This window comes from Triticum aestivum, chromosome 3D, assembly GCF_018294505.1.
Source record: "Triticum aestivum cultivar Chinese Spring chromosome 3D, IWGSC CS RefSeq v2.1, whole genome shotgun sequence".
NCBI lineage: Eukaryota > Viridiplantae > Streptophyta > Magnoliopsida > Poales > Poaceae > Triticum > Triticum aestivum.
This window is the reverse complement of record NC_057802.1, coordinates 586,035-613,320: the sequence shown is the minus strand read 5'-3', so window position 1 is coordinate 613,320 and position 27,286 is coordinate 586,035. Positions and strand designations below refer to the sequence as shown.

At 42.5% G+C, this 27,286-nt stretch overlaps 1 non-coding gene across 1 annotated transcript; it reads right to left on the bottom strand.

Annotated features, from left to right (window-relative positions):
- Positions 1 to 4,704: 4,704 nt before the first annotated feature.
- On the bottom strand, positions 4,705 to 4,777 carry TRNAE-CUC (transfer RNA glutamic acid (anticodon CUC)). The gene has a single exon. It is a non-coding gene; the product is annotated as a tRNA-Glu (tRNA).
- Between the last annotated feature and the right edge of the window lie 22,509 nt (positions 4,778 to 27,286).

Sequence of the window (27,286 nt, the reverse complement as noted above, 5' to 3'; positions counted from 1 at the left end):
ATAGGTATTCTTAGAGCACGTGAGAAGGGGGAAATGAAGTGGCCTCTTAGCGTTGGTATGTCCTTACAAGAGGACCGAGAACTTATGGTAGTGGGTAGTGTTGAGTTTGTATCGAATAATGAATAAACCCACAAACTTAGTGGATGGCAAACTGATTACTATGTGCCCTCATTCCATGACTATACATCGACTTAAAAACCAAGAACAAAATAATTATTTAATGATTTGACATTGTGGATCATTAGTTCAATTTTATGGCTCGTGTGCATCACCATGGTGCAGAGGACCACCCCTCTTCGGATGACAAAATCAATGTTATAATATTTGTGCATGTATGCATCAAAACAACTACTATTTCCTTTGAGTGTCGTTTTGCCTGCTAACTCCTCTGAATGTTGGGCACGTTTGGTTGCCATCTTGGCCAACTCAAGTCCGCCAAGCAACAATCTCGGGTGTCCGATTTGAGGGGCCTGGGGTTGCATGTTGCTACCTTGGTGTGAGCCCCCAATCGATAACATGAACCAAACATACCTGTCTTTGGCCAGCTCAGTCTATGACGAGCATGCGAGCACCCTCGTGCTTGAAGTCCAAGCCAAGCTACCCTCCTCGGCCATTTTGTGGAACATGATTAGACAAGCGAACTCTTGGTGTAGGTGAGATCCATGGAGTCAAGTCATGGGGTGAGTTCCACCAAAAACTACCACGTTGGCTCGCTCGTTTCCAATCCTGTGCCCCAGCAGTTTCCATATAAAGTGAGATCAATGCAACATACAATACTACATGTCTCCCAATCATACATATTATCCATGATTTGCGGCAGTTTGTTATGATTAACTTGTGTCATTACTTAATTTTTGTGGATTCTAATGCAATCATCATAGGCCTACGAATCTACAACACACTCAGTCGATCCCCAACTCTCCTCACAAGTATAATACTGTATGTGCTAGCTTATCAGGGTCCTAAGGAGATGGTAGAGAAAAGTTGTGATAAATACGGATCATGATTGAAGTGTAACCATGATGCTTATATGGAACCCTAGGAGTGAGAGATTTATTGATCTTTATCTCATTATTTTCTTTCGCCATGGTGCACCTACCACTTTGCACGTAATGACGTAAGATTAGAGCAAGTGAGGAGAGAATGAATGAAATTGTAAGTTCTTGTCGGCCGAGGCAGGAGGACTAGGCTGACTGGGATTGTTGATTGGGCGGTCAACGGGGTCAAAAACAGGTACCGTGAAGTGAAGGGTTGAATCTTGCTCGGTTATGATAGTTCGGGGGTTGAAATTTAGATGGTTTCGAAATTCAGGATTGTTTCATATATTCTGGTGACGGTTGAGGGTTGTAATATGGACTTCTCTTCTGATAGAATCGTGGATCGGTGATCCCAACTGATGTTCATCGATCAGATAGGTTTTTCTCTCCTTTTTTCGTCCATCCATCTATAAAACATTGGGGTGTATCAGTGTATATAGTTCTGCCTAGACAACCTTCCCGACGCAGCTATAAAGCATTGATCGCCTACTTGGAGATGAAGGTACCGGACTAGTGGCGAAGCTTGAAAGAAAAAACTGGGCGGCCAGCCCAAAGGAGAGTACACAAATTTCAAATTGAATTTCAAACTATTCAAAGTTCTATTGCGCTGTTTGCCTGTGTTTCAGAACGGTGTTGCCTTCGTGTTGGACGGCTCGACCTTTGGATGCATATGCAATGCGAGATGCCGGTGGCCGGCAGCTGCTCCCTGCCACACCACTAGTGCTAAACCTAGTGCTTCTACATACATGGTCGTCAGTTCACACGAGGCGTGAGCCTCAAGGCTTGGATTGAACGTCTAAACCTGCTGCTTAGTGGACTGTAGATGGTGGTCTAGGCTGACTTCCGATGCATACTTAAAATAAAAGCGACGGTCCATGGCCCAGATCGGCCCTAAGGAAGCTCCACCCCTGTACCGGACATGCCATAGAGCATTGATCGTCTCGTCCCAACACAACTCCCCGACAAGAATTCTTGATGCCTCCCAAGGCTACATTACTCATGACCAGCAACATGTGTAATCCATTTTTCTTCTGAATGTGAAAGTGCAACTATATATATCTATGACATGTTTGGCTGGGGCACCATGCGCTAAGGTCTCCACACAGGTATGTGGTGTGCTAGCATCATGGCTAGGCATCTGATGAGAGGAAAGAGAGAAGCGAAGGTGATATATAGAGAGTCAGATACGAGTGTGATCTTCATCGTGGGAAAAGGAAAAAAAACTTCTAGACAATTATAGCTCTCATTATTTTTGAAAAACCTACACACTGTGCAACTGACCTTAGAGCATGTGAGGAGGGGAGAGATGAAGTGGCCATGACTCACGAGTATTGGTTTGTCCTTGCAAGTGGACCAAGAACTTATTGCGGCGGGTAGTGTTGAGCAAGGTTTTAATTTCACAAACAAAAATTATTTGGTCCTCACTGAAATATGCAAAATTTCAGTTTTTTTCTTCAGATTTTGATCTATCAAAATTCACTTTATTCTAAACTATTTTTGATGTAATTAAACTTTTTCTTGAAATTAGTTTGAATCTGTCTCGAATTTCAGGGTTAAAATATTACGATACCCACCACAAATTCTGATATTTTGTTGAATTTTGTAACCTTGGTGTTGAGTTTGTATCGAGTTATTGTAACCCACAAATTTTAAATGTTGATTACTATTGTTGATGCACGCATTAGAACATCTATCTCCTTTGAAGTTCCTTCTGCTTGGTAGCTCCTCTTCGGATGTCTTCTCCTGCACATGATGAGCAGCCTCTGGCATGAGATATAAGCTACGCTACCCTTCAACCCCACACATTATGTGGAACGTAGCTCTTGTGTTGGGGAGCCAACACTAGTGGATGCAAGTCCAACGCAAACATGTTAACACCTTTCAACCCCACACATTGGAGGCGCCGAGCTTGGTTTCCTGTACAACGTGCCTGAGCAGAGGTTCTTGGTTCTCTTTGACTGCCTTACGCTTCCTGAGTGAATGAGACTGCGTCGAAATGAGCTGATAATCACTTGGGAACTGCATACAGCAGAAAGGAACTGGCCTGATTTCAGGCTCCTAGCTCGGCTTTCTCCGTCCTCCTTAGAGCGAGCATCCTGAGATGGTTGGATCCTCCTACTACCTGATAGGAACTAGCTGATTCGACACTTTTGAGAGATAGAGAAAGCTGGCATGTTGGTTTTCTACTCCTCGGAGTATGGTATACTGAGCTTTCATGTCAAACAAACTTAGGCTGCCAAACAATGCGGCTATAGATATTGCCCGACATGACATTTGCGGTCGGGTTTCCTCATTTGTTCATTTGGACCAACCATTTTGGTATTGACTTGGTGCTACATATGAATAAAGTTTATAGTGTTGTATCCAATATAATCATAAGAAGGCTATTTTTTCGAGAATTTTATACCAAGCTTCTGATAAACTAAGACTTTCGGCTAAACCATTGCTAAATTTGTGGAGACCAAATTTTGTTATTGTCCTGATGCTGCAAATAAAATGAAGTCTATGAACATATGCTGTAAATTTGAGGTTCACTAGGTCATGTGTGTTCCCTGATTCTGATGTTGCATCCGGGAAATTTAAAAATTTAAAACTCATATCCTGTTTATTATAGCAGGAATAACACTGTTGCTTGCACCTGAAGCAGCACTGCTACTGAAATACTAGTAGTAAATAATTAAGCATTGCCATAATGTATAGGTTTGTGCATGCAGAAATAGTTGTGCCGATTTTGGAAACTTTTAGAGTATTGAATTATATCACTAGCAACCGAGCCCGCAGAATATCAGTTATCTGGTCTAAGAGTTATGCTGTAAACCTTTGGGCTCATCTCTGAACTGACAGAAGTTTGTATTCCAAATGGGTCATACATAAAGTTATCCACCCACATTGATGATTTTGCTATGAACTCTTTAGCGACATTGCCCACTGTCACCCTTGGCAACGGAGCAACGCCATCTTTCTGGTCCAACCGGTGGCTGAATTAATGGCTCTGCACCAAAAGATTGCGCCCAGCCTCTTTCCGGTGGATGCATGTAAATGTGCAACGGTTGCTGCAGCATTGAGTGATGGCCTGTGGATGAAAGGGCTCCAGCGCCTGAACTCGCCTGACGCCCTTCAAGAATTCATCAACCTCTGGGGCCTCATCCAGCATATCACTTTGGTGGCGCAGAGCTCGGTTTCCTGTACAACGTGCCTGAGCAGAGCTTCCTGGTTCTCTTTGACCGCCTTACACTCCCCGAGTGAATGAGATCTCGCCGAGACGAGCTGATTCTCACATGGGAGGGAATCCCATGGAGAGACAAACTGGCGGCCAAAAGTATGTTTGTCTCTCCATCGGATTCTGAAACCGTCACCCTCGTCCTCAGAGCGAGCTTCCAGAGACGGTTTTGACTCCTCGCAGGATCCAATCGGTTAAACATTTTTGAGGGTACAGAGAAACATGGCAAGATTCATGCAAATGAAACGGTGGAAATGCCTTTCAAACGAATAGACTTCGTAATACCACTGTGTCACATACTCGGTCCGTAAAGAAATATAAGAGTGAGCATTTAGATAACTAAAGTAGTCATCTAAACGCTTCTTGAGTAAAAATATCCGCAGGACTCATGATGCTTACAACATAAAAACAGAGCCCATTGCTCAGAAGTAAAATAAAAACAAAAAATTCCGTCGCCGGGACTTGAACCCGGGTCTCTCGGGTGAGAGCCGAGTATCCTAACCACCTAAACTACGACGGAGTATGCGTGCTATTTAGAATGAGTCTCTACTTAGACAGAGGAAGTTGTGACAGTTCACTTTAACACCACAACACATTAGGCCCAGTCTTGGAAATCTTGGCTCTTCTAGTGGTAAAAATAACCAATAATTACATCAGTAATTGATAATGTCGTTCTCTGCCTCCCTTAATTAGTTCATTCCGCCTCATGCCATGTCAATGGCCAACTGTCATGTAATCAAGTCTCAAGAACACAACTCCATTTTTCTTTTCAAGAATACAATGATACAGTTAGGGCATGATCCATGCATAGCTCTAGGGTGATGCCCCATAGGCCATGTAGAATCGGATAGTAGAAAAAGTAGGTTCAGATGGTGTAGCAGGAGGCATGTGCTTGAGAAGAAAAAATGTGGTCCAGTGCATATAGCTAAAAAAGTTGAAGTGAAGAGTAAGGATGCATGTGTAGTAAGAGTCTACTTTTTATTCTTTGATGAGGTCCACTAGTAGTAGTTTGCGTTGGGGAGAAAACATCAATATAAATGTCTCAAGCTACTTTTTGTCATAAGGCATCTGCATCCATATGCCACCATTGTACGTGCCCTTACAAGCAGACTAGTATTTAAGATCAGTGATCTGTTCCTCCTAGACATCCTTCTGTGTACAAAAACAGAAGAAGAAGCACGGGCATAAATCAATAGAATAGCCTGGTATCGGCGCAGCCAGGACTGGCGGATTGAGGAGGTGCCTTTTGCGAAGGTTCTTTCCTTTATTAGACTAAATAAAGACCTTACTTGACCAAAAGGTGAAAGATGTTCCATGTCGCTGCTGCTATGCTCGAATGCTGACAGTACTTGATTGGCCATGCTAACCCAACGCGAGAGCAGAATCAGGTGGAGGATTTCAAGCAATGATCCTTGACGGTCTTCGTGGATAACCTAGCCATGCAGGACTAGAAGAGAATATAGCAATGCACCCGTTGGCGTCTAGCTGGAGGTGAAGGGTCTGAGCATGCCACAGAGCACCGGCCGCCGTCTTGACTCAGCTCCCCAACAAGGGGGCAATAGCCCGCGGAGTTAACCATGGTATCATTTATGTGCTTCCATGGGTGCCATACATAGTTGCATTAAGGTTGATGGTGAGTGACCGTGGAACACAGTAGGGTGCGCACAGGTCACAACATTGACAATGATCGCTCCAACAACATGCTTTTCACCGGCCTCAGTCGGCTGCATTAGCGTGCACCGTGAAATTCTTGATGCCTCCAAAGCCTACATGACCCATGACCAATGAAATGCGTGTCATCTTTTTTCTGTTTGTATGGAAGTGCAACTATATATACGTACGACATGTTTGGCCAGTGCGCCATAAGATAAGGTCTCCACACATGTATGTTGTGTGCTTGCTTCGTATGGTTCTAATGAGAGAAACAAGAGAAGCAAGTGGGATATATATTGAGTCAGATATGAGCGTGATCTTGTTTGTGGGAAAAAGAAACTCATGAACAATTATATCTCTCATTACTTTCTCCCGCTACGGAACACCTATCCACTTTCTAAGTATTCTTAGAGCATGTGAGAAGGGGGGAAATGAAGCGGCCTCTTAGCATTGGTATGTCCTTACAAGAGGACCGAGAACTTATGGTAGTGGCCAGTGTTGAGTTTGTAGCAAATAATTGAATAAACCCACAAATTTAATCAATGACAAACAGATTACTACATGCCCTCATTCCTTGACTATACATTGACTTTGAGGCCAAGAACAAAATAATTAGTTGATGAATTGACATTGTGGATCATTAGTTCAATTTTATGGCTGTGTGCATAACCATGGTGCAGAGGACCACCCCTCTTCAGATGACATAATCAATCTTACGATACTTGTGCATGTATGCATCAAAACAACTACTATTTCTTTTGAGGTCTCATTTTGGCTGCTAACTCCTCTGAATGTCGGGCATGTTTGGTTTATCTTGGCCAACACACCTCCGCCAAGCAGCAATCTCGAGCGTATGGTTTGAGGGTTGCATGTTGCTAACTTGGTGTGAACCCCCAATCCATAACACGAACCAAACAGACACGTCTTTTGCCAGCTCGGGCTATGATGACTGTGCGAGCATCCTCACGCTTGATCTGAAGTCCAAGACAAGCTACCCTCCTCGTTCAATTTTTTTGAACATGACCGGACAAGCGAACTCTTGGTTTAGGTGAGAACCATGGAGTCAAGTCACGGGGCGAGTTCCAGCAAAAACTAAACGAACCACGTTGGTTCGTTTCCAATCCCGTGCCCCAACACTTTCCATATAAAATGGGATCAACACAACATGCAATTCTGCATGTCTCCCAATCGTACATATTACCCATGATTTGCGGCAGGTTGTCGTGATTAACTTGTGCCACTAACTTACGTTTTGTGGATTCTAATGTAATCATCAGTCATCACAGGTCTACGAGTCTACAACACGCTGGGTGCATCCCCAACCCTCCTCACAAGTATAATATGTGCTAGCTTCTCAGGGTCCTAACGTGAATGGTAGAGAAAAGTTGTGAGAAATATCGAGCACCATTGAAGTGTAACCTTGATGCTTATACAAAACCGTAGGAGTGAGAGGTTTATTTATCTTTATCTCTCATTGTTTTCTCTCGGCGTGGTGTAACTACTACTTTGCATGTAATCTTAGAGCCAGTGAGGAGAGAATGAATGCGGTAGGTAGCACTCTTTGAAAATGCCTTGGGGAGTATCTCTAGCACTCGTTGAAAATGCCTTCAAATGTCTAAGCCAACATTTTGGTGGCCTTTGGAGGCGTTTGAGAATGCCTCCTATCAGTGTACGTGTTGTAATGAGAGGATTGATTGCCTCGTCCCGACACAGCTCCCAGACAAGAATTCTTGATGCCTCCCAAGCCTACATAGCTCATGACCAGCGGCATATGTGTAATTCATTTTTTTCTGTATGTGAAAGTGCAACTATATATATATCTAGCTATGACATGTTTGGTTGGGGCAGCATGCGCTAAGGTCTCCACACAAGTATGTGGTGCGCTAGCTTCATTGCTAGGCATCCGATGAGGAAAAGAGAGAAGCGAAGGTGACATATATATATTGAGTCAGATACGAATGTGATCCTCATCATGAGAAAAGAAAAAAAAATATTCTCGACAATTATAGCTCATTATTTTTGGCACACCTACACACTGTGCAACTGACCTCAGAGCATGTGAAAAGGGGAGAGAGACTAGATCTCCACATGGGGGCAATGTGTTCTGGCATGTGATACGTCTCCGTCGTATCTATAATTTTTGATTGTTCCATGCCACTATTATACAACTTTTATATACTTTTTGGCAACTTTTTATATTATTTTTGGGACTAACATATTGATCCAGTGCCCAGTGCCAGTTCCTGTCTGTTGCATGTTTTATGTTTCGCAGAATATCTATATCAAACGGAGTCCAAACGGGATAAAAACGGACGGAGCTTATTTTTGGAATATTTGAAAAATATGGGAGAAAGATCAACGCGAGACGGTGCCCGAGGTGGCCACGAGGCAGGGGGCGCGCCTGCCCCCCTAGGTGCGCCCCTGACCCTCGTGGTCCACCCGTAAGGCGGTTGATGCCCTTCTTCGGCCGCAAGAAAGCTAATTTTTGGTAAAAAATCATGGCGAAGATTTCAGCCCAATCGGAGTTACGGATCTCCGGATATAAAAGAAACGGTGAAAGGGCAGCAGAAGGGAACGCAGAAACAGAGAGAGACAGAGAGACAGATCCAATCTCGGAGGGGCTCTCGCCCTTCCCACGCCATGGAGGCCAAGGACCAGAGGGGAAACCCGTCTCCCATCTAGGGAGGAGGTCCAGGAAGAAGAAGACGAAGGGGCCCCCTCTCCCCTTCTCTTCCGGTGGCGCCGGAACGCTGCCGTGGCCATCATCATCACCACAATCTTCACCAACAACTTCACCGCCATCATCACCAACTCTCCCCCCTCTATGCAGCGGTGTAACCTCTCTCTTACCCGCTGTAATCTCTACTTAAACATGGTGCTCAACGCTATATATTATTTCCCAATGATGTATGGCTATCCTATGATGTTTGAGTAGATCCGTTTTGTCCTATGGGCTATTTGATGATCAAGATTGGTTTGAGTTGTATGTTTTATTATTGGTGCTGTCCTATGGTGCTCTCAGTGTCGCGCAAGCATGAGGGATTCCCGCTGTAGGGTTTGCAATATGTTCATGATTTGCTTATGGTGGGTGGCGTGAGTGACAGAAGCACATACCCGAGTAAGTAGGTTGTTTGCGTATGGGATAAAGGGGACTTGATGCTTTAATGCTATGGTTGGGTTTTACCTTAATGATCTTTAGTAGTTGTGGATGCTTGCTAGAGTTCCAATCATAAGTGCATATGATCCAAGTAGAGAAAGTATGTTAGCTTATGCCTCTCCCTCAAATAAAATTGCAATAATGATTACCGGTCTAGTTATCGATTGCCTAGGGACAAATAACTTTCTCGTAACAAAAAGCTCTCTACTAAAACTAATTTAGTTGTGTCTTTATTTAAACAGCCCCTAGCTTTTATTTACTCGCTCTTTATATTCTTGCAAACCTATCCAACAACACCTACAAAGTACTTCTAGTTTTATTCTTGTTCTAGGTAAAGTGAACGTCAAGCGTGCGTAGAGTTGTATCGGTGGTCGATAGAACTTGAGGGAATATTTGTTCTACCTTTAGCTCCTCGTTGGGTTCGACACTCTTACTTATCGAAAGGGGCTACAATTGATCCCCTATACTTGTGGGTTATCAAGACCTTTTTCTGGCGCCGTTGCCGGGGAGCAATAGCGTGGGGTGAATATTCTCGTGTGTGCTTGTTTGCTTTATCACTAAGTAATTTTTCTTTGTTGTTCTTAGTTGTTCCCTATCCTTAGTTATGGATATGGAACACGAAATACCAAAAAAATTAGGTGTACTTGCTACTCATGGAGATGGGGAACCTCCTAAAACCCTCGATGCTGGTTATGTGAAAGATATTATGTACTACTTTAATAATCCCGAGAAAACCCCATTCAACTATGTAATGGGAGTAACGTTGGATCAACGTGAATACTTTAGGGATTATCGCTTGACACAAAAAGGGAAAATATTATGGGATCAAATTCATATGTTGCATTGGTATGCTCGGCAACTTTGCTTGAGAATATGATTATACTTGTTGCTCTAGGATGAAGGCTCCTCATCTTCCCTTTTCATGCAATTTTAATGATGATAAAACCTTGGCTTCTTATGCTAATGGTATATATGATTACTATGATGTGGAACAAATAGAAGAATTTGTTGCTTTTATGGGTGCTTATGAAATTGAAGCTATGTTCAAAGAGTGTGAAAATCTTTATGATGCTGTTTACAGATCTGAAAATCTTGCTATACTTAAATATTGTTATGAGAATTATGAATATAATGCCGATATTGATGCGTTTATTGAGAAAATCTCCGCTGTCCAAGAAGATACTAATATTTTGCAGGAATCTATGGAAGAAGAAATTGATGAAACTGTGAGCTCATTGGATGAAAAAGATGATGAGGAGAGCGAAGAACAAAAGGAGGAAGAGTGGATTAGCTACCCGTGCCCACCTTCTAATGAGAGTAACTCTTCAACTCATACATTGTTTAATTTCCCTTCGTGCTTACCGAAGGATGATTGCTATGATGACTGTTATGATCTCGTTGATTCTCTTGAAATATCCCTTTTTGATGATGCTTGCTATGCTTGTGGCCAAGATGCCAATATGAATTATGCTTATGGAGATGAACTTGCTATAGTTCCTTATTTTAAACATGAAATTGTTGCTATTGCACCCACGCATGATAGTCCTATTATCTTTTTGAATTCTCCCGATTATACTATATCGGAGAAGTTTACACTTATTAAGGATTACATTGATGGGTTGCGTCTTACTTCTACACATGATGATTTTGATGAATATAATATGCATGTGCTTGCTGCTCCTACTTGCAATTATTATGAGAGAGGAACTATATCTCCACCTCTCTATGTTTCCAATATGATAGAATTGCAAGAAACTACTTATACTATGCATTGGCCTTTACTATGTGTGCATGAATTGTTCTTTTATGACATGTCGATGCATAGAAGAGAGTTAGACTTCGTCATTGCTTGATATATGTTGCTTTGTGCTCACTACTAAATTACAAATCATTGCTAATTAAAATTGGCTTTGATATACCTTGGGATCCGGGTGGATTCACTACTTGAGCACTATATGCCTAACTTAATGGCTTTAAAGAAAGCGCTGCCAGGGAGACAACCCGGAAGTTTTAGAGAGTCATTTATTTTTGTTGAGTGCTTTCATATAGTTTAAAAAAAACAAAAATAAAGAGGGGAACCCAAAACTTTTTTCAAAAAGAAAAGCGGAAGTGAGAAAGACGAGCATTGTTGAAGTGGGAGCTAGCCTTGAACTTTGTTCATGCTCACAGAAACTTTGCGAATCTTGATTACATAAAATTTTCAATAAAAATAATTATCCCCTTGTACAATTCCATTGTATTATAAAAATAATGTGCCAAGGTTTTCCTTTAGGATGTTTACAATGCTTGTTGGTTTGTACGGTGCAGGACAGAAACTTTGGCTGTAGTGCGCGATTTTACATTTTTTACTGGAACGTCAAATGGTTCTGATTCTTTTTGCACTGTCTTTATATACAAATTGTTTATGTTTCCTAATTTTGGAAGAATTTTTCAAGTATCAGAAGTATGGTGAATGTTCAGATTATTACAGACTGTTCTGTTTTAGACAAATTCTGTTTTTGATGCATAGTTTGCTTGTTTTGATGAAACTATCGATTTATATCAGTGGATTAAGCCATGAAAAAGTTATATTACAGTAGACACAATGCAAAAACAAAATATGAATTGGTTTGCAACAGTACTTAGAGTAGTGATTTGCTTTATTATACTAACGGATCTTACCGAGTTTTCTGTTGAAGTTTTGTGTGGATGAAGTGTTCGATGATCGAGAAGGTCTCGATGTGAGAAGAAGGAAGAGAGGCAGGAGCTCAAGCTTGGGGATGCCCGAGGCACCCCAAGTAAATATTCAAGGAGACTCAAGTGTCTAAGCTTGGGGATGCCCCAGAAGGCATCCCCTCTTTCTTCAACAAGTATCAGTATGTTTTCGGATTCGTTTCGTTTATGCGATATGTGCAATCTTGAAGCGTCTTTTGCTTTAGTTTTCATTTTTCTTTTATGCACCATGCTGGTATGAGATAGTCCTTGGTTGATTTATAGAATGCTCTTTGCACTTCACTTATATCTTTTGAGTATGGCTTTATAGAATGCTTCATGTGCTTCACTTATATCATTTGAAGTTTGGATTGCCTGTTTATCTTTACTTAGACAACCGCCATTTATAGAATGCTCTTTTGCTTCACTTATATTTGTTAGAGCGTGGGAATATCTTTTGTAGAAAGAATTAAACTCTCTTGCTTCACTTATATCTATTTAGAGAGATGACAGGAACTGGTCATTCACATGGTTAGTCATAAAATCCTACATAAAACGTGTAGATCACTGAATATGATATGTTTGATTCCTTGCAATAGTTTTGCGATATAAAGGTGGTGATATTAGAGTCATGCTAGTGGGTGGTTGTGGATTGTAGAAATACTTGTGTTGAGGTTTGTGATTCCCGTAGCATGCACGTATGGTGAACCGTTATGTAACAAAGTCGGAGCATGAGGTATTTTTTGATTGCCTTGCTTATGAGTGGCGGTCGAGGACGAGCGATGGTCTTTTCCTACCAATCTATCCCCCTAGGAGCATGCACGTAGTACTTTGTTTTGATGACTAATAGATTTTTGCAATAAGTATGTGAGTTTTTTATGACTAATGTTGAGTCCATGGATTATACGCACTCTGACCTTTCCATCAAAACAGCCACCATACCTGCCTATCATGGCATTTCCATAGCCATTCCGAGATATATTGCCATGCAACTTCCATCATCATCATATATATGACTTGAGCATTTATTGTCATATTGCTTTGCATGATCGTAAGATAGCTAGCATGATGTTTTCATGGCTTGTCCATTTTTTGATGTCATTGCTACGCTAGATCATTGCACATCCCGGTACACTGCTGGAGGCATTCATATAGAGTCATATCTTTGTTCTAGATATCGAGTTGTAATATTGAGTTGTAAGTAAATAAAAGTGTGATGATCATCATTATTAGAACATTGTGCCATGTGAGGTTATCAAAATAAAAGTGGCCAAAGAAGCCCCCAAAAAAAGAGAGAGGCCAAAGAAGCCTACAAAAAAAGAGAGAGAAAAAGAGAGAAGGGACAATGTTACTATCCTTTTACCACACTTGTGCTTCAAAGTAGCACCATGTTCTTCATATAGAGAGTCTCTTGAGTTATCACTTTCATATACTAGTGGGAATTTTCATTATAGAACTTGGCTTGTATATTCCGATGATGGGCTTCCTCAAATGCCCGAGGTCTTCATGAGCAAGCAAGTTGGATGCACACCCACTTAGTTTCAGTTTGAGATTTCATACACTTATAGCTCTTAGTGCATCCGTTGCATGGCAATCCCTACTCACTCACATTGATATCTATTGATGGGCATCTCCATAGCCCGTTGATACGCCTAGTTGATGTGAGACTATCTTCTCCTTTTTGTCTCCTCCACCATCATATTCTATTCCACCTATAGTGCTATATCCATGGCTCACGCTCATGTATTGCGTGAAAGTTGAAAAGGTTTGAGAACGTCAAAAGTATGAAACAATTGCTTGGCTTGTCATCGGGGTTGTGCATGATGTGAATATTTTGTGTGGTGAAGATGGAGCATAGCTAGACTATATGATTTTGTAGGGATATCCTTCTTTGGCCTTGTTATTTTGAAAAGACATGATTGCTTTATTAGTAGGCTTGAAGTATTATAGTTTTTATGTCAAATGATAGACTATTGCATTGAATCACTCGTGTCTTAATATTCATGCCATGATTAGATACATGATCAAAATTATGCTAGGTAGCATTCCACATCAAAATTATCTTTTTTATCATTTACCTACTCGAGGACGAGCAGGATAAGCATGGGGATGCTGATACGTCTCCGTCGTATCTATAATTTTTGATTGTTCCATGCCACTATTATACAACTTTCATATACTTTTTGGCAACTTTTTATACTATTTTTGGGACTAACATATTGATCCAGTGCCCAGTGCTAGTTCCTGTCTGTTGCATGTTTTATGTTTCGCAGAATATACATATCAAACGGAGTCCAAACGGGATAAAAACGGACGGAGCTTATTTTTGGAATATTTGGAAAATCTGGGAGAAAGATCAATGCGAGACGGTGCCCGAGGTGGCCACGAGGCAGGGGGCGCGCCCCTGACACTCGTGGTCCAACAGTAAGGCGGTTGATGCCCTTCTTTGGCCGCAAGAAAGCTAATTTTTGGTAAAAAAAATCACGGCGAAGATTTCAGCCCAATCGGAGTTACGGATCTCCGGATATAAAAGAAACGGTGAAAGGGCAGCAGAAGGGAACACAAAAACAGAGAGAGACAGAGAGACAGATCCAATCTCGGAGGGGCTCTCGCCCCTCCCACGTCATGGAGGCCAAGGACCAGAGGGGAAACCCTTCTCCCATCTAGGCAGGAGGTCAAGGAAGAAGAATACGAAGGGGCCCCCTCTCCCCTTCTCTTCCGGTGGTGCCGGAACGCTGCCGTGGCCATCATCATGTTGGGGAATGTAGCAGAAATTCAAAATTTTCCTACGTGTCACCAAGATCAATCTAGGAGATGCTAGCAACAAGAGGGGAGGAGTGCATCTACATACCCTTGTAGATCGCGAGCGGAAGCGTTCAAGAAAACGGGGTTGATGGAGTCGTACTCGTCGTGATCCAAATCACCGATGATCCTAGCGCCGAACGGACGGCACCTCCACATTCAACACACGTACGGAGCGGGGACGTCTCCTCCTTCTTGATCCAGCAAAGGGGAGGAGAAGTTGATGGAGATCCAGCAGCACGACGGCGTGGTGGTGGAAGTAGCGGGATCCCGGCAGGGCTTCGCCAAGCGCAAGTGGGAAGGAAGAGGTGTCACGGGAGGGAGGGAGGCGCCAGGGCTAGGGGTGCTGCTCCCATGCGCCTCCCCACTATATATAGGGGTGGAGGGGGCTGGTTTCTTGCCCTCCAAGTCCATTGGGGCGTTGTCAAAGGTGGGGAAAAGAAATCCCATCATTTCCCTTCCCCACCGATTGTTATCCCCCCTTTTCTTATCCCTTCGGGATATGATCTTATTCCTTCTAAGGTGGGATCTTGGTGCGCCTTGACCAGGGGTGTGGGGCCTTGCCCCCACTACCCACGTTCATGTGGGTCCCCCCATGCAGGTGGGCCCCACTTCGGAACCTTCTAGAACCTTCCCGGTACAATACCGAAAAATCCCGAACATTTTCCGGTGGCCAAAATAGGACTTCCCATATATAAATCTTTACCTCCAGACCATTCCGGAACTCCTCGTGACGTCCGGGATCTCATCCGGGACTCCGAACGACTTTCGGATTTCCGCATACTAATATCTCTACAACCCTAGCATCACCGAACCTTAAGTGTGTAGACCCTACGGGTTCCGGAGACATGCAGACATGACCGAGACGACTCTCTGGTCAATAACCAACAGCGGGATCTGGATACCCATGTTGGCTCCCACATGTTCCACGATGATCTCATCGGATGAACCACAATGTCGAGGATTCAATCAATCCCGTATACAATTCCCTTTGTCAATCGGTACGTTACTTGCCTGAGATTCGATCGTCGGTACCCCAATACCTTGTTCAATCTCGTTACCGGCAAGTCACTTTACTCGTACCGTAATGCATGATCCCGTGACCAAACACTTGGTCACATTGAGCTCGTTATGATGATGCATTACCGAGTGGGCCCAGAGATACCTCTCCGTCATACGGAGTGACAAATCCCAGTCTCGATTCGTGCCAACCCAACAGACACTTTCGGAGATACCTGTAGTGCACCTTTATAGCCATCCAGTTACGTTGTGACGTTTGGTACACCCAAAGCATTCCTACGGTATCCGGGAGTTGCACAATCTCATGGTCTAAGGAAATGATACTTGACATTAGAAAAGCTCTAGCAAACGAACTACACGATCTTGTGCTATGCTTAGGATTGGGTCTTGTCCATCACATCATTCTCCTAATGATGTGATCCCATTATCAATGACATCCAATGTCCATGGTCAGGAAACCATAACCATCTATTGATCAACGAGCTAGTCAACTAGAGGCTTACTAGGGACATGTTGTGGTCTATGTATTCACACATGTATTACGGTTTCCAGTTAATACAATTATAGCATGAACAACAGACAATTATCATGAACAAGGAAATACAATAATAACCATTTTATTATTGCCTCTAGGGCATATTTCCAACAGTCTCCCACTTGCACTAGAGTCAATAATCTAGTTCACATCACCATTCGATTAACACTCAAAGTTCACATCGCCATGTGACTAATACCCAAGAGTTTACTAGAGTCAATAATCTAGTTCACATCACCATGTGATTAACACTCAATGAGTTCTAGGGTTTGATCATGTTATGCTTACGAGAGAGGTTTTAGTCAACGGGTCTGCAACATTCAGATCCGTGTGTGCTTTACAAATCTCTATGTCATCTTGTAGATGCACCTACCACGCGCTACTTGGAGCTATTCCAAATAACTGCTCTACTATAAGAATCCGGTTCACTACTCAGAGTTGTCCGGATTAGTGTCAAAGTTTGCATCGACGTAACCCTTTACGACGAACCCCCTTTCCACCTCCATAATCGAGAAAATTCCTTAGTCCACTAGATACTAAGGATAAGTTCGACCGCTGTCATGTGATCCCTTCCTGGATCACTATTGTACCCCTTGACTAACTCATGGCAAGGCACACTTCAAGTGCGGTACACAGCATAGCATATTGTAGAGCCTACGTCTAAAGCATAGGGGACGACCTTCGTCCTTTCTCTTTCTTCTGCTGTGGTCAGGTCTTGAGTCTTACTCAATACTCACACCTTGTAACACAGCCAAGAACTCCTTCTTTGCTGATCTATTTTGAACTCCTTCAAAATCTTGTCACGGTATGTATTCATTTGAAAGTACTATTAAGCGTTTTTGATCTATCCTTATAGATCTTGATGCTCAATGTTCAAGTAGCTTAATCCAGGTTTTCCATTAAGAACACTTTTCAAATAACCCTGGATGCTTTCCGGAAATTCTACATCATTTCTGATCAACAATATGTTAACAACATATACTCATCAAAAATTCTATAGTGCTCCCACTCACTTCTTTGGAAATACAAGTTTCTCATGAACTTTGTATAAACCCGAAATCTTTGATCATCTCATCAAAGCGTTCATTCCAACTCCGAGATGCTTACTCCAATCCTTAGAAGGATTGCTGGAGCTTTGCATACTTGTTAGCATCTTTCAGGATTGACAAAACCTTCTGGTTGTATCACATACAACCTTTCCTCAAGAAAATCGTCGAGGAAACAATGTTTTGACATCCTATCTGCAAGATTTCATAAATAATGCAGTAACTGCTAATATAATTCTAACAGACTCTTAGCATCGCTACGAGTGAGAAAGTCTCATCGCAGTCAACTCCTTGAACTTGCCGGAAAACATCTTAACGACAAGTCGAGCTTTCTTAATGGTGACACTTACCATCATTGTCTGTCTTCCCTTTAAAATCCATCTGTACCCAACAGCCTTACGACCATCAAGTAGTTCTTTCAAAGTCTATACTTTGTTTTCATACATGGATCCTCTCGGATTTTATGGCCTCGAGCCATTCGTCGGAATCGGGGCCCACCATCGCTTCTCCATAGCTCGTAGGTTCATTGTTGTCTAGCAACATGACTTCCAAGACATGATTACGTACCACTCTGAAGTAGTACGCATCCTTGTCGTCCTATGAGGTTTGGTAGTGACTTGATTTGAAGTTTCATGATCACTATCATAAGCTTCCACTTCAATTGGTGTAGGTGCCACAGGAACAACTTCCTGTGCCCTGCTACACATTAGTTGAAGTGACGGTTCAGTGACCTCATCAAGTCTCCACCATCCTCCCACTCAATTCTTTCGAGAGAAACTTTTCCTCGAGAAAGGACCCGTTTCTAGAAACAATCACTTTTGCTTCCAGATCTGAAATAGGAGGTATACCCAACTGTTTTGGGTATTCTATGAAGATGCATTTATCCGCTTTGGGTTCGAGCTTATCAGCCTGAAACTTTTTCACATAAGCGTCGCAGCCCCAAACTTTTAAGAAACGACAGCTTAGGTTTCTCTAAACCATACGGTGTCGTCTCAACGGAATTGCGTGGTGCCCTATTTAAAGTGAATGCGGTTGTCTCCAATGCCTAACCCATAAACGATAGTTGTAATTCGATAAGAGACATCATGGTATGCACCATATCCAATAGGGTGCAGTTATGATGTTCGGACACACCATCACAATATGGTGTTCCAGGCGGTATTAGTCGTGAAACAATTTCCACAATTTCTTAATTGTGTGCCAAACTCGTAACTCAGATATTCATCTCTATGATCATATCACAGACATTTTATCCTCTTGTCACGACGATCTTCAACTTCACTCTGAAATTACTTGAACCTTTCAATAATTTAGACTTGTGTTTCATCAAGTAAATAATCTCAGCATCTACTCAAATCATATGTGAAGTAAGAACGTAACGATATCCACTGCGTGCGTCAGCACTCATTGGACTGCACACATCAAATGTATTACTTCCAACAAGTTGCTCTCTTGTTCCATCTTACTGAAAACGAGGCCTTTCAGTCATCTTGCCCATGTGGTATGATTTGCATGTCTCAAGTGATTCAAAATCAAGTGAGTCCAAATGATCCATCTGTATGGACTTTCTTCATGCATATATACTAATAGACATGGTTCACATGTCTCAATCTTTTCAAAAACGAGTGAGTCCAAAGATCCATCAACATGGAGCTTCTTCATGCGTTTTATACCAATATGACTCAAGTGGCAGTGCCACAAGTATGTGGTACTATCACTACTATCTTATATCGTTTGGCATGAACATGTGTATCACTACGATCGAGATTCAATAAACCATTCATTTTAGGTGCAAGACCATTAAAGGTATTATTCAAATAGACAGAGTAACCATTATTCTCCTTTAATGAATAACCGTATTGCGATAAACATAATCCAATCATGTCTATGCTCAACGCAAACACCAAATAACAATTATTCAGGTTTAACCCCAACCTCGATGGTAGAGGGAGCATGCGATGCTTGATCACATCAACCTTGGAAACACTTCCAACACATATCGTCATCTCACCTTTAGCTAGTCTCCGTTTATTCCGCAGCTTTTATTTTGAGTTACTAACACTTAGCAACCGAACCGGTATCTAATACCCTGGTGCTACTAGGAGTACTAGTAAAGTACACATTAATATAATGTATATCCAATATACTTCTGTCGACCTTGCCAGCCTTCTCATCTACGAAGTATCTAGGGTAGTTCTGCTTCAGTGACCGTTCCCCTCATTTCAGAAGCACTTAGTCTCGGGTTTGGGTTCAACCTTGGGTTTCTTCACTAGAGCAGCAACTGATTTGCCGTTTCATGAAGTATCCCTTCTTGCCCTTGCCCTTCTAGAAACTAGTGGTTTTACTAACCATCAACAATTGATGCTCCTACTTGATTTCTACTTTCGCGGTGTCAAACATCGCGAGTTGCTCAAGGATCATCATGTCTATCCCTGATATGTTATAGTTCATCACGAAGCTCTAATAGCTTGGTGGCAGTGACTATGGAGAACCATCACTATCTCATCTGGAAGATTAACTCCCACTCGATTCAAGTGATTGTAGTACTCAGACAATCTGAGCACATGCTCAATGATTGAGCTTTTCTCCCTTAGTTTGCAGGCTTAAGAAACTTGTCAAAGGTCTCATACCTCTTGACGTGGGCACTAGTCTGAAATCCCAATTTCAGTCTTTGGAACATCTCATATGTTCTGCGATGTTTTAAAACCGTCTTTGGTGCCACAATTTTAAACCGTTCAACATTACGCACTGAACTATCACGTAGTCATCAAAACGTGTATGTCAGATGTTCGCAACATCCACAAACGACGCTCGAGGTTCAGCACACCGAGCGGTGCATTAAGGACATAAGCCTTCTGTGCAGCAATGAGGACAATCCTCAGTTTACGGACCCAGTCCGCATAATTTCTACTATCAACTTTCAACTAAATTTTCTCTAGGAACATATCTTAGTAGAACTAAAGCGTAAGCTACGACATTATTTGCAAAGGCCTTTTGACTATGTGCATGATAATTAAGTTCATCTGATTATTTAATGAACTCCCACTTAGATAGACATCCCTCTAGCCATCTAAGTGATACATGATCCGAATCGACTAGGCCGTGTCCGATCATCACGTGAGACGGACTAGTCATCATCGGTGAACATCTCCATGTTGATCGTATCTACGATACGACTCATGTTCGACCTTTCGGTCTCTTGTGTTCCGAGGCCATGTCTGTACATGCTAGGCTCGTCAAGTCAACCTAAGTGTTTTGCTTGTGTTCCGAGGCCATGTCTGTACGTGCTAGGCTCGTCAACACCCGTTGTATGCGAACGTTAGAATCTATCACACCCGATCATCACGTGGTGCTTCGAAACAACGAACCTTCGCAACGGTGCACAGTTAGGGGGAACACATCTCTTGAAATTTTAGTGAGGGATCATCTTATTTATGCTACCGTCGTTCTAAGCAAATAAGATGTAAACATGACAAACATCACATGCAAATCATAAAGTGACATGATATGGCCAATATCATCTTGCGCCTTTGATCTCCATCTTCGAGGCGCGGCATGATCACCTTCGTCACCGGCATGACACCATGATATCCATCATCATGATCTCCATCATCGTGTCTTCATGAAGTTGTCTCGCCAACTATTACTTCTACTACTATGGCTAACGGTTAGCAATAAAGTAAAGTAATTACATGGTGTTTTCATTGACACGCAGGTCATACAATAAATTAAGACAACTCCTATGGCTCCTGCCGGTTGTCATACTCATCGACATGCAAGTCGTGATTCCTATTACAAGAACATGATCAATCTCATACATCACATATATAATTCATCACATCCTTTTGGCCATATCACATCACATAGCATACCCTACAAAAACAAGTTAGACGTCTTCTAATTGTTGTTGCATGTTTTACGTGGCTGCTATGGGTTTCTAGCAAGAACGTTTCTTACCTACGCAAAAGCCACAACGGTGATATGCCAATTGCTATTTACCCTTCATAAGGACCCTTTTCATCGAATCTGATCCAACTAAAGTGGGAGAGACAGACACCCGCTAGCCACCTTATGCATCAAGTGCATGTCAGTCGGTGGAACCTGTCTCACGTAAGAGTACGTGTAAGGTCGGTCCGGGCCGCTTCATCCCACAATGCCGCTGAATCAAGATAAGACTAATAACGGCAAGCAAATTGAACAAATCATTGCCCACAACTACTTTGTGTTCTACTCGTGCATAGAATCTACGCATAGACCTGGCTCATGATGCCACTGTTGGGGAACGTAGCAGAAATTCAAAATTTTCCTACGTGTCACCAAGATCAATCTAGGAGATGCTAGCAACAAGAGGGGAGGAGTGCATCTACATACCCTTGTAGATCGCGAGCGGAAGCGTTCAAGAGAACGGGGTTGATGGAGTCGTACTCGTCGTGATCCAAATCACCGATGATCCTAGCGCCGAACGGACGGCACCTCCGCGTTCAACACACGTACGGAGCGGGGACGTCTCCTCCTTCTTGATCCAGCAAGGGGGGAGGAGAAGTTGATGGAGATCCAGCAGCACGACGGCGTGGTGGTGGAAGTAGCGGGATCCCGGCAGGGCTTCGCCAAGCGCAAGCGGGGAGGAAGAGGTGTCACGGGAGGGAGGGAGGCGACAGGGCTAGGGGTGCTGCTCCCATGCGCCTCCCCACTATATATAGGGGTGGAGGGGGCTGGTTTCTTGCCCTCCAAGTCCAATGGGGCGTTGGCAAAGGTGGGGAAAAGAAATCCCATCATTTCCCTTCCCCACCGATTGTTATCCCCCCTTTTTAGGGATCTTGATCATATCCCTTCGGGATATGATCTTATTCCTTCTAAGGTGGGATCTTGGTGCGCCTTGACCAGGGGTGTGGGGCCTTGCCCCCACTACCCACGTTCATGTGGGCCCCCCATGCAGGTGGGCCCCACTTCGGAACCTTCTAGAACCTTCCCGGTACAATACCGAAAAATCCCGAACATTTTCCGGTGGCCAAAATAGGACTTCCCATATATAAATCTTTACCTCCGGACCATTCCGGAACTCCTCGTGACGTCCGGGATCTCATCCGAGACTTCGAACGACTTTCGGATTTCCGCATACTAATATCTCTACAACCCTAGCGTCACCGAACCTTAAGTGTGTAGACCCTACGAGTTCGGGAGACATGCAGACATGACCGAGACGACTCTCCGGTCAATAACCAACAGTGGGATCTGGATACCCATGTGGACTCCCACATGTTCCACGATGATCTCATCGGATGAACCACGATGTCGAGGATTCAATCAATCCCGTATACAATTCCCTTTGTCAATCGGTACGTTACTTGCCCGAGATTCGATCGTCGGTATCCCTGTTCAATCTCGTTACCGGCAAGTCACTTTACTCATACCGTAATGCATGATCCCGTGACCAAACACTTGGTCACATTGAGCTCATTATGATGATGCATTATCGAGTGGGCCCAGAGATACCTCTCCGTCATACGGAGTGACAAATCCCAGTCTCGATTCGTGCCAACCCAACAGACACTTTCGGAGATACCTGTAGTGCACCTTTATAGCCACCCAGTTATGTTGTGATGTTTGGTACACCCAAAGCATTCCTACGGTATCCGGGAGTTGCAGAATCTCATGGTCTAAGGAAATGATACTTGACATTAGAAAAGCTCTAGCAAACGAACTACACGATCGTGTGCTATGCTTAGGATTGGGTCTTGTCCATCACATCATTCTCCTAATGATGTGATCCCGTTATCAATGACATCCAATGTCCATGGTCAGGAAACCATAACCATCTATTGATCAACGAGCTAGTCAACTAGAGGCTTACTAGGGACATGTTGTGGTCTATGTATTCACACATGCATTACGGTTTCCAGTTAACACAATTATAGCATGAACAACAGACAATTATCATGAACAAGGAAATACAATAATAACCATTTTATTATTGCCTCTAGGGCATAATAACCATCTATTGTCATCCATTTTTATTTCTCCATGTAGAAGGGCAACTATATATAACTAGGATATATATAGTTAGCCAGCACACCATAAGCTTAGGTCTCCACATGGGTATGTTGTGTGCTAGCTTCGTAGGCAATGAGAGAATTGGTAGAAGTGAAGGTGATGTGTATTGAATCAGATACGGATGTGATCTTGATCGTGATAATAACTCTTCGTTATTTGGGCACACCTACACACAGTGTGAGTAATCTTAGTGCACGTTGGGGTGGGTGGGTGGGGAGTGGCCTGTTAGTGTTTGTATGTCATTGCAAGAGGACTGAGAAGTTATGGTAGAGGGTAAGGTTGAGTTTGTACATAATGATTGTACAAACCCACAAATTTAGTGACTGAGACGGATTACTATATGCCGTCATTCATGACTATACTGTGACTTCAAATCCAACCACAAGAAAAACAATTTTGTTCATTAGTTAACATTGCCGATCAAATTCAATCTTATGTGTTTGTATATTCATGCATCAAAACAACTAATTCCGTTGCATTTCATTGTACTTAGCAATCCCTCCGGATGTCCTCTACCAGCTCGGTTCTTGACGAGCCGCCTGCCTCAAGTCCAAACCAAGCTAGGTTTAGCTTCATATCTAGGGTTCTAAGGAGATAAATGAGAGAAGGAAATGTCGTGTACATTGAGCCATATATGTGTGTATGCCAGAAAAAAAATTGAACTCTCATGATTTTGGGCACAACTACACATGTGTAAGTAATCTTAGAGCATGTGAGGAGGCGAGAGATGATAGTAGTGATGGTATGTCCTCGAAAGAGGACAAAGAACTTATGGTAGTAGGTATTGTTTAGTTTGTATCAAAAAAATGGTGCAAACCCACAAATTTGCTGAACGGGAAATCTACGCTACCCTACCCAGCTAGTTTTGCGAAATGTGATTAGGCTAGCCAGCTATTGTGTTCGGGAACCAAGTCGCTAGATGATTACTTGCAAATCCTAACCGAACCTCGTTGGCTTGTTTCCAATCATGATCCCCCAACACTCTATTAGTGCGACATATCATCTACAATCAATGCATATTGCAATTCTCCATGTCTCGCAATCCTACATACTATTCATGATTTGCGACGATACATCATGATTAATTTGTGTCATAGACTTAACTTATGTGGATGCTAATACATTCACATGTCTACAATTCTATGACACACTTGGTGCATCTTGAGCTCTCCTCACAAATATAATACGTGCTAGCTTTTGAGGGTCCAAAAGAGATGGTAGAGAAAGCTTGTGATAGATAACGAGCATGGTTGAAGTGTAGTCTTGATGTGTTGCATCAGAGACCTTATATGAAATTGTGGGAGTGAGAGGTTTATTGATCTTTAACTCTCACCATTTTCTCTCTCTATGGTGCACCTACCACTTTGCATGTAATCTTGGAGCCATCGAGCAGGGAATGAATGCAATGGGTCTGTTTTAAGTCATTCTCATCCTGAGGCATGGTACGAGAAATTTGAGGCAGCTGCTAAGGATTAGTGGCACATCATGCATGACCATCACATGACAAGCTACATGATACTCCATCTGTTTCAAAATATAAGACATACTTTTTTAAGAATCAAAACATTATTAAATTTTCTTCCATGTCTTTTTGGTGCATACTGTAGATTATATTGAATAACCCTTTAATTACTCATTGTTCATTATGATAATCTAGTTAAGGCCCTAGTTATCCTTTGGCTATCATCCTGAGCATGGTAAGCCATGTCATTCTGTGACTGGCAATCAATATGGAATAGATTCACAAAACCAAAGTTTTGATCGAGTACAATAGAGGCATATTGGAAGCTAAGTTTGGCATGTCATGGGGCAAACATCAATCCTTGTATACAGTTGCATAATTGATCAAGAGTGGATTACAATTTTTACTCCATTTAACAAATTTTATCCGGATGACCCCATTTTATGAGTGTTTTGACAATTATATTATCCCATTCATCGATCTATCATGTAGTTGGGTCTTTATAGATAGGCACATGTGGCATCTCATGTCGTACTTTTCCTTCTCGCTCCCCCCTCCGCACCCAACATGTAGAATGGATTATTAGCTAGCTAGAGAAGGATTTTTCCTTTCACACAATCGTGGGTCAACGTACATACCTCCTTCTTCATGTCACACAACTAATTGTTCATTGCTTCCACTTCATTCTTCTTTACCAAATTTTCTTTCAGGTGTTGCATCGTACTAGACATGGCTCCATCGATGCTTTTTCTGCAAAAGAACTGCCAACAAAACTATCGACAACCAATTTTTTTATATAAAAGGGGTAAAAGTTGGTGATTTTTTGTTAAATGGGGCAACCCAGATGAAAAGCTATTAAATGAGGTAATTAGCGTAAAAAATCAAAGTATGGTGTAAAAACAGAATTCACTCTTCATAAAAATAACACAAATTCAACTTTAAAATATTTGAGAAAGAATTCTATAAATTGTGACCACTGTCCACTTTGTTAGATGTAGTGTAAATTTACAAATCCTAATGTCAAAAATCTGCATCCATGTGCTACATATAAAGAAGAAGAATAAGACAAATTATGTTGTACATTTTAAGCACAGTTTAAGATCAATGTGATGTGATCTAGATTTACTAATAGTTATGTCATATCTGTTTGCAAAAAACACTAGACATGTTAAAATCCTAAAATGATGCATCTAGAACTCTGATTTTCTTTTCATTTGATCACTACATTTTGTATTGGAAGTCCTGTTCACCAATTTCTAATTTGAGGTTGGTAAAAGGAATACGAATAATTCAGAATCAAATGATAAAAAAATGATGTAACTACATCCATCGCCTACATGCTCACTGGTTAGACAAAGTAAGGAATTTGATCTCCAAATACCTTTTCTCTCTTGGATAATGTTCTCCTTGATCTTTGACTTCACATGGCCCTAAATGGTTTTTGGAGGTTGAGCCAAAAAATCTCATTCTAGCTCCCTACTCGAGCCTCCATTATAACTAGGTAGAAAAAAATAAGAGCCCCTGTACAAGGGGCTCTCCCCTTCTCCTTCATTGGAGGGGATTCTCCACAGCTAGACTCCCTCGGCACCGCCCACCGCTCCTAAACCTTTGTGATTTCGCTTACCTCTTTGACCCTTCCTAAACCTTGCGAGATCTACCTCTCCGACCCTCCTTACCTCACCACAAATGCCGACCGCTCCCAAAGTCTTAAACCTCCACGTCCTGCCCCAATCCTTTGTCCGGTAGTGTCGCTTCTTCAGCCGGCCATGGACAAGCTCCTTTGTGCCTACATACTTTCTCTATCTGAGACCGAGAGCGCGTCAATAGACCATGCCAATGATAAATGAGGCTCATGTATAAGTGAGTACCCAAACGAGAAATAGAGCATATGAGAAATAGAGGCCATTGCTGAAGTTAGAGTTAGTGTTTAGGGCACATAAAGTTAGGGCTACTCACAATGCTGGAGGTCCTCTAAAGGCTGGTTAGAATTGGTGGATCTGGGATGTGCTCTTCTTATTCTACATAAAGTAATAAAATATAATATCCACACAAAGATTAATCACCTCCTTCCTTGTAAGAAAGGGGATTTTTTAGCCACTAATCCTTGGAGGAGGATGAACAACGGGCATGTGTCACAGGGGGGGAGTGTTTCAAGTGTCTTGAGCCAGACCACAAGATCGCTAAGTGCAAGAATCGGGCAAGGTGCTTGATCTGTGGAGAGGTCCGGCACAGAGCTCGGTGGTGTGGCGTGCATGACCTGAAGAGCAGTCCAGGGTAAGGTTGTCAGAATCGCGAGTTTGAATCGGATTGGAACTCTGATGGTAGGATCGCAAATCGTATAATCTTCACTATCAAGATCGTAGAAACGTAGATTCCGTGAACTAAAATCGTAGAATCAAAGAGGTTAGTTTGGATCGTAAAGTCGTAGAATCGTATAACAGAATAGCGATTCTGACAACCTTGGGGAGGTGCGGAGCCGAAGGACGTCCTACCACCGCCACCCCCAAGCCCCCACCCAGCTTTGTGGTTCGTGCTCCCATGGAGCGCTGATGTCTACTACACAACCTTCTTCTTGTAGACGTTGTTGGGCCTCCAGGTGCAGAGGTTTGTAG